The following is a 12,005-nucleotide window of genomic DNA, read 5'->3' on the forward strand; positions in this document are numbered from 1 at the left end:
TTATGGCCAGTAGGAAAGGAACGAAGTGAGTGAGTCTTTGTGAAAATGCCTTTTCTATTTAGAGAGTGAACAAAGCTTGAATGCATCACCTAAACACCACACTCTCCTCTGTCCCATTGGCTCCTCTACCACGTGTCTTCCCAAGTTACCTCTGGGTGCTGAGCCAGTTAAGCACCCTGTGCTCTTGGGTGAAGACTCTCAGTTACAAAGACTTTGAAGCCAACAGATGTGGCTGAGTAGGACAAAAAGGGGCAAAAGTGAGCTGCCTCATCCTGCCCTGAGGAGAGTAAGCGAATAACACACCTGTGAAAAGTGTTGGGAGAATTTGGAGAGGAAAGAGCTGGATTGAGCAAGCAAACATTCTGACGAATTCCAATGACATAATTTCCAGAATCATCAAACTACCTGGGCAGGAGAAGATTCTGGACATATGTATAACTAAATTTAGTTGTCAGGCAGGGAATGAGGCACCATTTGTGTTGATAGAATACTGTGACTGGTGACAAGAAAAAGGCTTTTAGAAATGCCCAAAGAGGTAACATGCCCTAATAAAATTGAGACACAAAATATAAGTGCAAATTTGAACACAGAACATTAGCAACTGCTTTTAGAACTCATGGAATGCAATTCTGTGACTTATTTCATGTCACTTAGATGTAACATTCAGCTATCCTTACTCTAACAGCTGTCATTTTATAATAAATCTCACTATTGTAGAATGTGGGCAGTCCTAGATTTAGGTTGCAAATGTCTTTGGCGCCATTGGTGACAAAGGCCAATTCGACTTCAAGGCAAATTAGAGGAATTCAGATAAATGACTGTAAAACTCCCAGAGTGGAAATAACTTGCAGGCACTTTAAGAAAATAGAAAGGTGGTCATTAGGAGTGGAGTAGAATTTTCAGACCCAGCTTCCCATCTTCTTTCCTTGGTGGGCTGTTTCAATTTAGGTAATAGGTCTGCAAGTATCTCTCTGATTAAAAGAACAAAAGAAGAGAAAAATAGAAATATGTGCAATGCTCCGGACAGTGTGGATGAGGCAGGAAGCATACACTGGGGTGGAGTGGTGGGATGGCATGGGGTAGGGTGGTGGGTAATACAGTGGATAGCTGATCAGAGCCTCCAGATTTATCATTTACTTTAAACCCACACTCTCTCTTCTGCTCCCCTTTCCTCTTTCATCTCTCTTCTCCAATCTGCACTAAATTCAAAATTCTTAAGAATACAGAGTGACTCAAGGAAAGGATTATGGAGAAATTGGCATCTCTGAGAGTTGTTCAAAGGATGCTGGAATTACCACTATTTCTATTGGCTATAGTTTGTACCTGTGAATGAAATGTAGGAGGAAAACTTAAAGGTGATCTTATCATATGGGAGTGGATTATGGAGTGGAGTGCATAAGAGTGAGAGCAAATGCCTGGGGTCTGTGGATGAGGGAGGCATAGGAAAGAAGCTCTGTTTATACCCAACTCATTGCCCCCATCCCTGGGATAGCACAGTGAGAGCACATGTGGATATGAAGGGCAGGCAGCCAAGAAAAGCAGCCAGTGAGATTCCTTGAGCGACAGTGATCCCAAACAATGGATCTTAAACAGTAAGCTGCCTTGCCCAAGGTTCACAGGAGAAGCTTGTTACATGTGCAGATTCCAGGTCCCAACCCACGGAAAATTTGATCCAATAAGTCTATAGCTTGGCCCCAAAGTCTGGTGATTCTGACTGAGACAGGAGGTCTCTGAACCTCACTCTGAGAAACACTAAACCATGGGGTACTTGCAGGAGCAGACAGATCTTCCTGAGCCACATATACATATCTCTTCCTAGCTTGCTGGATTTGTCCATGTCCTGGGAAATGAGCCTGTGGGTAGGATGGTCATCCTGGACATGCTCTTCCCTCCAGAAGACCTATCTGTGGTTAACCATTTCCGGAAATCTGGGTTACTACCTGATGATAATCTAACACCAGAGCATTTCTTCCTTCAAAGTTGCTTCAGATGTCCTTCAGCAAACCACGTAATTCCAGCAAAGCACCTGGCTTGATGTCAGAGCTGTTGCTGTAGGGGTCAGAACACAAGTCTTCCATGGAAACACAGCAAAGACAAAGCCAGACTCTGCATTCATAGACTGAGTCTGGGGATCAGAGCCTGTCACCGACTTTAGTCTTTCACGTTGTCAGAGGTGTGAGGCAGCCCCACTCCCTGTGAGCTCCTCACAGCTGATCTTGTGCTGGCAGGAGCCACCCCAGAGCCATCTTTTCCCCTGGCAGCCCAGCAGCTCACCACTGGGGAGGAGGATGTGTTCACTGATTAAAGTTTAAAAGGCAGGTGAGGAAGTGGGACTAATTAGCCCCATGAAGGCCCATTAAAGTGTTTGAAAAGTTGCTAGCATCTCTGAGAGTCTACCCATGAGGAAACAAGTGGCTGGGAAACTGGGAATGAGGGGACTAGATCCACACAGATCCCTGCAAACATGGCGCTCATTCGCCCCAAAACACTACTCCACCTTCACTCTAAACTTAACTCTTCCGTGATTATCTGTATTTCCTCGACACTGGAAAACCAGGTTTTTCTTTCTTCTATGCCAGTTACCCAATGTACATTTGTGCTGTAGATGAGAGCTGAGGACCTTCTTGCCCTTCAGGATTATAGTAAAGTTAGAGGCATGTTATGTGGTTCCCAAATATTTGGGAATTTTCTAGGTATCTTTCTGTTATTGATTTCTGATTTAAAAGCATATGGTCAGAGAATACATTTTGTATGACTTGATACTTTTGAATTTATTGAGACTTACTTTAAGGCCCAGAATAGGACCTATCTTGGGAAATGTTCTATGTCCACTTGAAAGGAATATATATTCTGTTTTGTTGAGTGGAGTGTTCTATCTGTAACTGCCAATTAGGTCAAGTTGGTTGATATTGTTGTTTGAGTCTTTCTAATCTGCTGCTAATCTCATCCAGTGTATGTTTTCATATCAGACACTGCAGTTTTCATCTACAGAAGTTTGTTTTCAGTCTCTTTTTATATCTTCCTGTCTACATTTTTTGTACATATGGAATACCATTATAACTGTTTTAATGTGCAGTACAGCTTTGAAATCAGACAGCTTGTTGTCAAATCCCTGCTTAACAATTTGTTAGCTAGGTGACATCTAGAAAGTTTATTAACTTTGCTGATACTCATTTTTCTCACCTGTAAAATGTGGATAATAATAGTACCCACCTCATATACCTGTTGATAAGACTGAATTTAATAAGACAACATTTGTAATGATCCCCACAATAAACATTTCTTATTTATTACTGCTTAACAAAGCACGCTAAAACTCAACGTTTTAAGCCAATCACATATTTGCTCAAATATCTGTAATCTTGGCTGGGCTCAGCTGAGTGGTTAGACTGCTGATGTCACCTGAAGTTACGCATGCAGCTACAGTCATCTAGAGCCTCAATTGGGGCTGGATGGTTCGGTATGGCTTCACTCACATACTTCAGTGTGACGGGCTGGAATAGCTGGAGGCTGCCTAGACCTTTCCCTTCATAGTATCTTCAGCAGAATTATCAGACTTTTCATCACATGGTGGCTCAGGGCCCAAAGAGAGATACAGAAGCTTCCAGGCATCTTAAGGCTGGACTCTGGAACTCTTCAAGATTATAATAAAATCAGAGGCATCTTACATAGTTTCCAAATATTTGGGAATCCTCTAGGGATCTTTCTGTCATTCGTTTTTAATTTAATAGCATATGGTCAGAGAATACACTTTCTATGACTTGATACTTTTGAATTTATTGAGACTTATTTTAAGGCCCAGAATATGATCTGTCTTGGTGAATGTTCTATGTCCACTTGAATGTTCTATTTCGACTTGAAATGTTGAGTGGAATGTTTTATCTATAACTTTCCAATTAGGTCTATAACAACCAATTAGGTCAAATTGGTGGATACTGTTGTTGAAGTCTACTGTATCCTTTCTAAATCTGCTGTTAATCTCATCCAGTGTATGTTTTCTTATCAGACATTGTAATTTTCGTCTACAGAAGTCACCAAGGTCACTTGGGCTGCATTCTACTGGTCAAAGAAAGTCAAAAGGCCAGCACAGATGCAAGGAGGAAAGAAAACAGACTCTATCTCTTGATGGTGGCAATGGCATGTACACATAGCATTGTGAAGAACTGTTAGCCACAACAGTGTCAGTCAGAAGAATTGCCATCTTTGCAAAAGATTTAGCATAATAGATCACAGTCTATCATAGTAAATATTAGCTATCATTATTCTTGAGTTTATGTAAACTTGGAGTTGAAGATGTGGCCAAAAGGGCATGAATATAGGTAGGAACTGAACTTAAATTTTAAAAAAGCACAAACTGAGACAAGGAAAAAGATTTGTGTTTGGGGTTTTGTTTTGTTTTTGTTTTTGTTTTTTCTTAGACAGAGTCTCACTCTGTCAGCCAGGCTGGAGTGCAGTGGCACAATCTTGGCTCACTGCAACCTCCACCTCCTGGGTTCAAGTGATTCTCCTGCCTCAGCCTCCTGAGTAGCTGGGATTACAAGCACGTGCCACCACGCCTGGCTAATTTTTGTATTTTCAGTAGAGACAGGGTTTCACCATGTTGGCCAGGCTGGTCTTGAACTCCTGACCTCAGGTAATCCACTCACCTCGGCCTCCCAAAGTGCTGGGATTACAGGAGTGAGCCACCGCACCTGGCCTGTGTTTGAGTTTCTTAAGAAAGCCTGGAGGAGAAAAGAGAAAAAGAGGAGTGAAGGGAGAAAAATGATAAAGAGAAAGAGAAGAAAAGAGAGAAGTCAGAATATACTTCTGACTTCTGGGTGAAATTCAGAGAGCTATCCTAGGTGTCAGATAGCCAAAGAGAATTTTAAGTACAATAAAGCCATAAAAGCAATTTGGCAATGTATGAATAAATTAAATATAAACCTCTCTTTTATCACCCACAAAAATCTTTGATAGATTCTCAACATGAATGCTTTGTCTAAGAGGTATGTGTGTGTAGCAAAGAAGGTATTAGATTTCTGTTAGATCTGCACAGTGCTGAATGAAGACACGATGGGCAAAAACAGAAACCAACAGATAACCAGACCATGGTAAGTCTTCAAATTTGCGGAAATCTTATAATCGAATTTACCCATGGGAGACTTTAACTTCTGGCCAAGATGGAGTTGTGGGGATCAAATTTACCCCCCTACCTAAAATCACATCAAAAATTAAAAAGAAAATAAGCTAAGATACATAAAACAGTTTTTAAGACATCAGACATGACACAATGAAAGACAATGACCCCAAGAAGTGGGAAACAAATGAGGTGAACACAACAGTTGCCCCAGCTTACTGCCTTTGGGGAGTTTCCAGACCACAGGGCAGAGAGGGTGGACTGAGATGGATCCTGGAGGACACTCTGACTTGAGAAGGAACTGGGACTTTGGAAAGACCTATGGGCCAATGTTCCTATGACAGAGTACTAGACAGAGAAATTTCCATAGAGGGAGAACCCCAGAGGGCCGTCTCTCAAGTATTCATAAGAGTAGTGATGAGAGGACAAAGGGAAGCGAAGCCAGAGCTGCGGGCGCTTTTTCTGCCTGCAGGGTCTCAGATTCATTCTTAGGAACTGAGAATTTAATCTTCTAAGATGTCAAAAAGACCATCTTATGCCTCACCTTCCACCCCAGCTCCTGCAACACAAATGCCCAGCACATCAGGGTTTGTGGGATACAATCCATACAGTCATCTCACCTACAACAACTACAGGCTGGGAGGGAACCCGGGCACCAACAGCCGGGTCATGGCATCCTCTGGTATTATGATTCCAAAGCCACCAAAACCATCAGATAAACTGCTGATGCCCTACATGAGGTACAGCCGAAAGGTCTGGGACCAAGTCAAGGCTTCCAACCCTGACCTAAAGTTGTGGGAGATTGGCAAGATTATTTGATGGCACGTGGCAAGATCTCACTGATGAAGAAAAACAAGAATATTTAAACGAATACAAAGCAGAAAAGATAGAGTACAATGAATATATGAAGTCCTATCATAATTCTCCCGTGTACCTTGCTTACATAAATGCAAAAAGTTGTGCAGAAGCTGCTTTAGAGAAAGAAAGTCAACAGAGACAGTCTTGCATAGAGAAAGGAGAACCTTACATGAGCATTCAGCGTGATGAAGATCCAGATGATTGTGATGATGGCATTTCAGTGAAGCAAGCATACAGCCACTGCCTGTTTCCAGAGAAAACACAGCCTCATCAATGAAATCCTTAGTGACAGTGTGGTGCCAGACATTCAGTCAGTTGTCACAACAGCTAGAATGCAGGTCCTCAAACTACAGGTCCGGTCCTTAATGGTTCATCAGCAAAAACTAGAAGCTGAACTTCTTCAAATAGAGGAACGATACCCGAAGACGAGGAAATTCCTGGAAAGCACAGAATCATTTAGCAATAACTTAAAAGTTTGTGCGGTCTGAAGGTAGAAGTGGATATGGAGAAAATTGCAGCTGAGATTGCACAGGCAGAGGAACAGGCCCACAAAAGGCAGGAGGAAAGGGAGAGGGAGGTGGCAGACCAAGCTAAGCGCAGTCAGAGCGGCATCGTTCCTGAGCAAGAGCACACGGCCAACTAAGGTGAGGAGAAGAAAGACGACAAGAACATTCCAATGGAGACAGGGGAGACACACCTTGAAGAAATGACAGAGAGCCAACAGAACAGTGAAGAAGACACATCTACTCCTTAAGACAAGGAGAGTGGGCAGGAGGGGATTGACAGTATGGCAGAGGAAGGAACCAGTGATAGTAACACTGGCTCGGAGAGCAACAGCCCAACAGTGGAGGAGTCACCAACAGATCCCATACCAGAAGATGAGAAAAAAGGAGAAATGTTGCCGTGTTTTATGTGTTCTAAATACTTTTTTAAATGAAAAAATTTTGGTTTAAAAAAAAAGAGTCGTGATGAGTACATCATATGGAGAAACTACCCAAGGACAGGGAAGGAACAACCTGAAAATACTGGAGGGAACACGGCCCAGTGCTTACAGAGGGCCAATTACAGTGCCGGTTCTACCAGCTGAACAGGAAAAGCTCATAGCTCATGGGGGTTTGGGTATTCCGGAAGTTATTTCCTCGGTATTGGGGAATAATTAGCCCTAGATTGACCCTGCTGTGGACCTGCCTAACAAATTATGAAAGCAAGACCAAGAGGCTCAGACTGTTGCCAAATAACTTTAACTGCATCCCAGAACCAAAGATACTTATAAGACTATAAAAATATCCACCACCCAACAAGATAAAATTCACAATCTCCAGTATCTGAAAAAAGATTATTTAGATTTGTAAAGAGGCAGGAAAACATGACCCATGAAAAGAAAAATAATCAACCAACTGAAACTGACCCAGACATGACACAGATGTTAGAGTTAGTACAGAAGCACATTAAAACAGTTATTATAATTGTATTCCATATGTACAAACAATAAGTAAAGACAAGAAGATATAAAAAGAGACTGAAAACAAACTTCTGTAGATGAAACCTACAATGTCTGATATGAAAACATACACTGGATGAGATTAGCAGCAGATTAGAAAGACTCAAACAACAATATCAACCAACTTGACCTAATTGGCAGTTACAGATAGAACACTCCACTCAACAAAACAGAATATATATTCCTTTCAAGTGGACATAGAACATTCTCCAAGATAGGTCCTATTCTGGGCCTTAAAGTAAGTCTCAATAAATTCAAAAGTATCAAGTCATACAAAATGTATTCTCTGACCATATGCTTTTAAATCAGAAATCAATAACAGAAAGATACCTAGAAAATTCCCAAATATTTGGGAACCACATAACATGCCTCTAACTTTACTATAATCCTGAAGGGCAAGAAGGTCCTCAGCTCTTATCTACAGCACAAATGTACGTTGGGTAACTGGCATAGAAGAAAGAAAAACCTGGTTTTCCAGTGTCGAGGAAATACAGATAATCACGTAAGAGTTAAGTTTAGAGTGAAGGTGGAGTAGTGTTTTGGGGCGAATGAGCGCCATGTTTGCAGGGATCTGTGTGGATCTAGTGCCCTCATTCCCAGTTTCCCAGCCACTTGTTTCCTCATGGGTAGACTCTCAGAGATGCTAGCAACTTTTCAAACACTTTAATGGGCCTTCATGGGGCTAATTAGTCCCACTTCCTCACCTGCCTTTTAAACTTTAATCAGTGAACACATCCTCCTCCCCAGTGGTGAGCTGCTGGGCTGCCAGGGGAAAAGATGGCTCTGGGGTGGCTCCTGCCAGCACAAGATCAGCTGTGAGGAGCTCACAGGGAGTGGGGCTGCCTCACACCTCTGACAACGTGAAAGACTAAAGTCGGTGACAGGCTCTGATCCCCAGACTCAGTCTATGAATACAGTGAGTCTGGCTTTGTCTTTGCTGTGTTTCTATGGAAGACTCGTGTTCTGACCCCCACAGCAACAGCTCTGACATCAAGCCAGGCGCTTTGCTGGAATTACGTGGTTTGCTGAAGGACATCTGAAGCAACTTTGAAGGAAGAAATGCTCTGGTGTTAGATTATCATCAGGTAGTAACCCAGATTTCCGGAAATGGTTAACCACAGATAGGTCTTCTGGAGGGAAGAGCATGTCCAGGATGACCATCCTACCCACAGGCTCATTTCCCAGGACACGGACAAATCCAGCAAGCTAGGAAGAGATATGTATAAATATGTGGCTCAGGAAGATCTGTCTGCTCCTGCAAGTACCCCATGGTTTAGTGTTTCTCAGAGTGAGGTTCAGAGACCTCCTGTCTCAGTCAGAATCACCAGACTTTGGGGCCAAGCTATAGACCTATTGGATCAAATTTTCCGTGGGTTGGGACCTGGAATCTGCACATGTAACAAGCTTCTCCTGTGAACCTTGGGCAAGGCAGCTTACTGTTTAAGATCCATTGTTTGGGATCACTGTCGCTCAAGGAATCTCACTGGCTGCTTTCCTTGGCTGCCTGCCCTTCATATCCACATGTGCTCTCACTGTGCTATCCCAGGGAGGAGGGTATACATAGAGCTTCTTTCCTATGCCTCCCTCATCCACAGGCCCCAGGCATTTGTTCTCACAGATAGAAACCAAACTCCTTTTAAGAAGGGTCTCTATGATGAGAGTTATAGATATACAGTGAGAGACCCTTTTTAAAAGAAGTTTGGTCTCCAGCTGTGAGAGGAATGAAAAATGTTATTCCTTAAATACATAAAATAAGGATATCTTTTGACATCATGTCATCTAAAATACTAGACTTCAGTTGTCCAAGCAACTGGTTCCCTTTCTTCTTAGCTGTCACCTCAGAATTTTGCTTTTGTCTTCTAAGACAGTGATTCATAAAGTATGATCCAAGGGCAATAGCCATGAATTTGTTTTTTAAAAATAAAAGTTCTTTCTATGGTTTTTTTGGAACCAATTATACACCATTCTTTAGATTTTAACTTCTATGTAAATCTAAGAGTTTTTTGCTGGTAATTTTCTACGTGATTAATTGAGAAATACTAAAATTTTGTGAGGGTTATGGTTTTTTAAAAAGGCAGTATTTTTCAGATATTTGAGAAGCCATATCTTTCCTCAAATAAAAGGAGAGGGAGTCCCTCTAAGCAAAATAACAGAAATAGGAGCCTCTTTCAATTTTTTTTCTTCCTCATAGGTGGGACATGAAAAAGTCCCTGTGTAACTCATAATGACCCCTCGGAATAGTTTGAACAACTGCTCTAAAAAGTTTACTGTTTTGTATTTGAGGGGAATGACCAGCAGGTAACAAAAATAATAGCTATAGAAAAGTGAGAAAGATCAAGAAGATGAGTTTGAATTAAAATATTACTGACAGATCAAATTAACCCCTCTCCCAAAGTGAGGATGGGGAATTTCTGAGACTGGAAGAGATAGAAAAAAGAACAAAGTGAAACCTGAAGATAAAATTGTACTAGTCAAAAATTCTCTGTAGGGAAATAATACCAGGATAATCCATTAGTAATCAATGATGACCTATTGAAAAAAAATTGTAGTTTATATCTGCTGCAGCAGACTCCTCTGGAAGGAATAAAAATTTACCCTTATCACTAGTAAGTAATTGAGTAGGAGAGGAGTTGTGGAGACTACAAAGTCCGGGGAACTGTAGGACAGCAGTCCCCAATGTTTTTGGCTCCAGGAACTGGTTTTGTGGAAGACAATTTTTCCATAGAGTGGGGTAAAGGGAGGGAAGTGGCGGGATAGTTTCAGGATGAAACTATTCCACCTCAGATCATCAGGCATTAATTAGATTCTCACAAGGTGCATGCAACCTAGATCCCTTGCATTGCACAGTTTGCAATAGTGTTCCAGCTCCTATGACAATCTAATGCCGCCACTGATCTGACAGAAGGCAGGGCTCAGGCAGTAATGGAGGTGATGTGGAATGGCTGTAAATACAGATGAAGCTTTGCTCACTTACCCACCATTCACCTCCTGCTGTGTAGCCTGGTTCTACAATATCAGTCTGTGGCCCAGGGGTTGGGGACCCCCTTCTGTAGGAGCTTAGGAGAAAATAGCTGCAGGTGCTCCTGGATAGAAACACCACGGCCTTGGGACCTAACCTATCGCAAAAGGGAGAGGAGATTCTAGCAGAGCAGCCAAACTTGAAAAAAACACTTGGATTTACTAAAAAGAGTAAGCAAACAGCATGCTTGCCTCTGACAGAATAGCAACATGAGAAGAGGGTCTTGTGATATTAATTCTGAAATTTGTGGTTTAATACATGGTCTCTCTACTAAGTTCTGATATAGGTATATGCAATTATACATATAAAATAGGTAAAGGTATATCTTCTTAATTGAAAGATGAAATGTTCTACACTACCAAATTTTTAACAAGTCCATTTCAGATAGAAAAATATTAAAATCTTCTAATGACTTTGGATTATAAATTTCTCCCTCAAGTTCTGTTTTTTTTTGCTTTTTGTATTTACAGGCTATGTTGTTAGGTGCAAAACGTTCATGATTGTATCATTTTGGTATATCATTAATTTAGATAAATAAATAATGTTATTTCTGATTTATTTTTTAAAAAAATAGCTTTGAAGCAGGGCTAGCCAAGACGGCTGACTAGAAGCAGCTAGTTTATGTTGCTCCCACTGGGAGAAAAGAAGGGGCAAGTAAATACAGCATCTTCAACTGAAATATCCAAGTACGTGCATTAGGACTCGTCAAGAAAACAACTCGACCCAGGGAGGATGGAGAAAAGCAAGGCAGGACAACTGTCCACCTGGGAACAACATGGAGCAACGGGAGCCTCCCCAACCCAGGGAAGTGGTGAGTAAGTGAGTGAGCAATCCTGGGACTCATGCTTCTCTCAAAGATCTTTGCAAACCTCAGGTCAGGAGATCCCCTTGTGAACTCACTGCACCAGGGCCTGTGGTCTGACACTCAGAGCTACGTGGAGTCCCAGCAGAGCAGCCACTCAGGCACATATGGAGCCCCAGGAGCTTTAGATATCTGGACTTCCCAAACAAAAGCAGCTGCAACTCTGGCCAAGAAGGCTAGACCCGGCCGGGTGCGGTGGCTCACGCCTGTAATCCCAGCACTTTGGGAGGCCAAGGCAGGCAGACCACCCGAAGTCAGGAGTTCGAGACCAGCCTGGCCAACATGGTGAAACTCCGTCTCTACTAAAAATACAAAAATTAGCCGGGCGTGGTAGCAGGCACCTATAATCCCAGCTACTCGGGAGGCTGAGGCAGGAGAATCGCTTGAACCTGGGAGACAGAGGTTTCAGTGAGCCGAGATCATGCCATTGCACTCCAGTCTGGGGCACAAGAGTGAGACTTCGTCTAAAAAAAAAAAAAAAAAGGAAGGCTAGACCCCTGTACATATCTCTAGGAAAGGGGCTGAATCTAGGGGACTGAGCGGCAATGGTGTGCAGGCCCTACTTCCGTGGCACTTCACAGGATAAGACCCACTGGCTTGGAACTCCAGCCAGCCACGGTAGCAGCATTTCATCTTCCTGAGATGGAGC

At 42.3% G+C, this 12,005-nt stretch overlaps 1 pseudogene; it reads left to right on the forward strand.

Annotated features, from left to right (window-relative positions):
- Window positions 1-5,632: 5,632 nt before the first annotated feature.
- LOC100994854 (SWI/SNF-related matrix-associated actin-dependent regulator of chromatin subfamily E member 1-like) lies at window positions 5,633-6,911 on the forward strand (annotated as a pseudogene).
- The last annotated feature ends 5,094 nt before the right edge of the window (window positions 6,912-12,005 follow it).

Source organism: Pan paniscus, chromosome 15 (genome assembly GCF_029289425.2).
Source record: "Pan paniscus chromosome 15, NHGRI_mPanPan1-v2.0_pri, whole genome shotgun sequence".
Classification (NCBI taxonomy): Eukaryota; Metazoa; Chordata; class Mammalia; order Primates; family Hominidae; genus Pan; species Pan paniscus.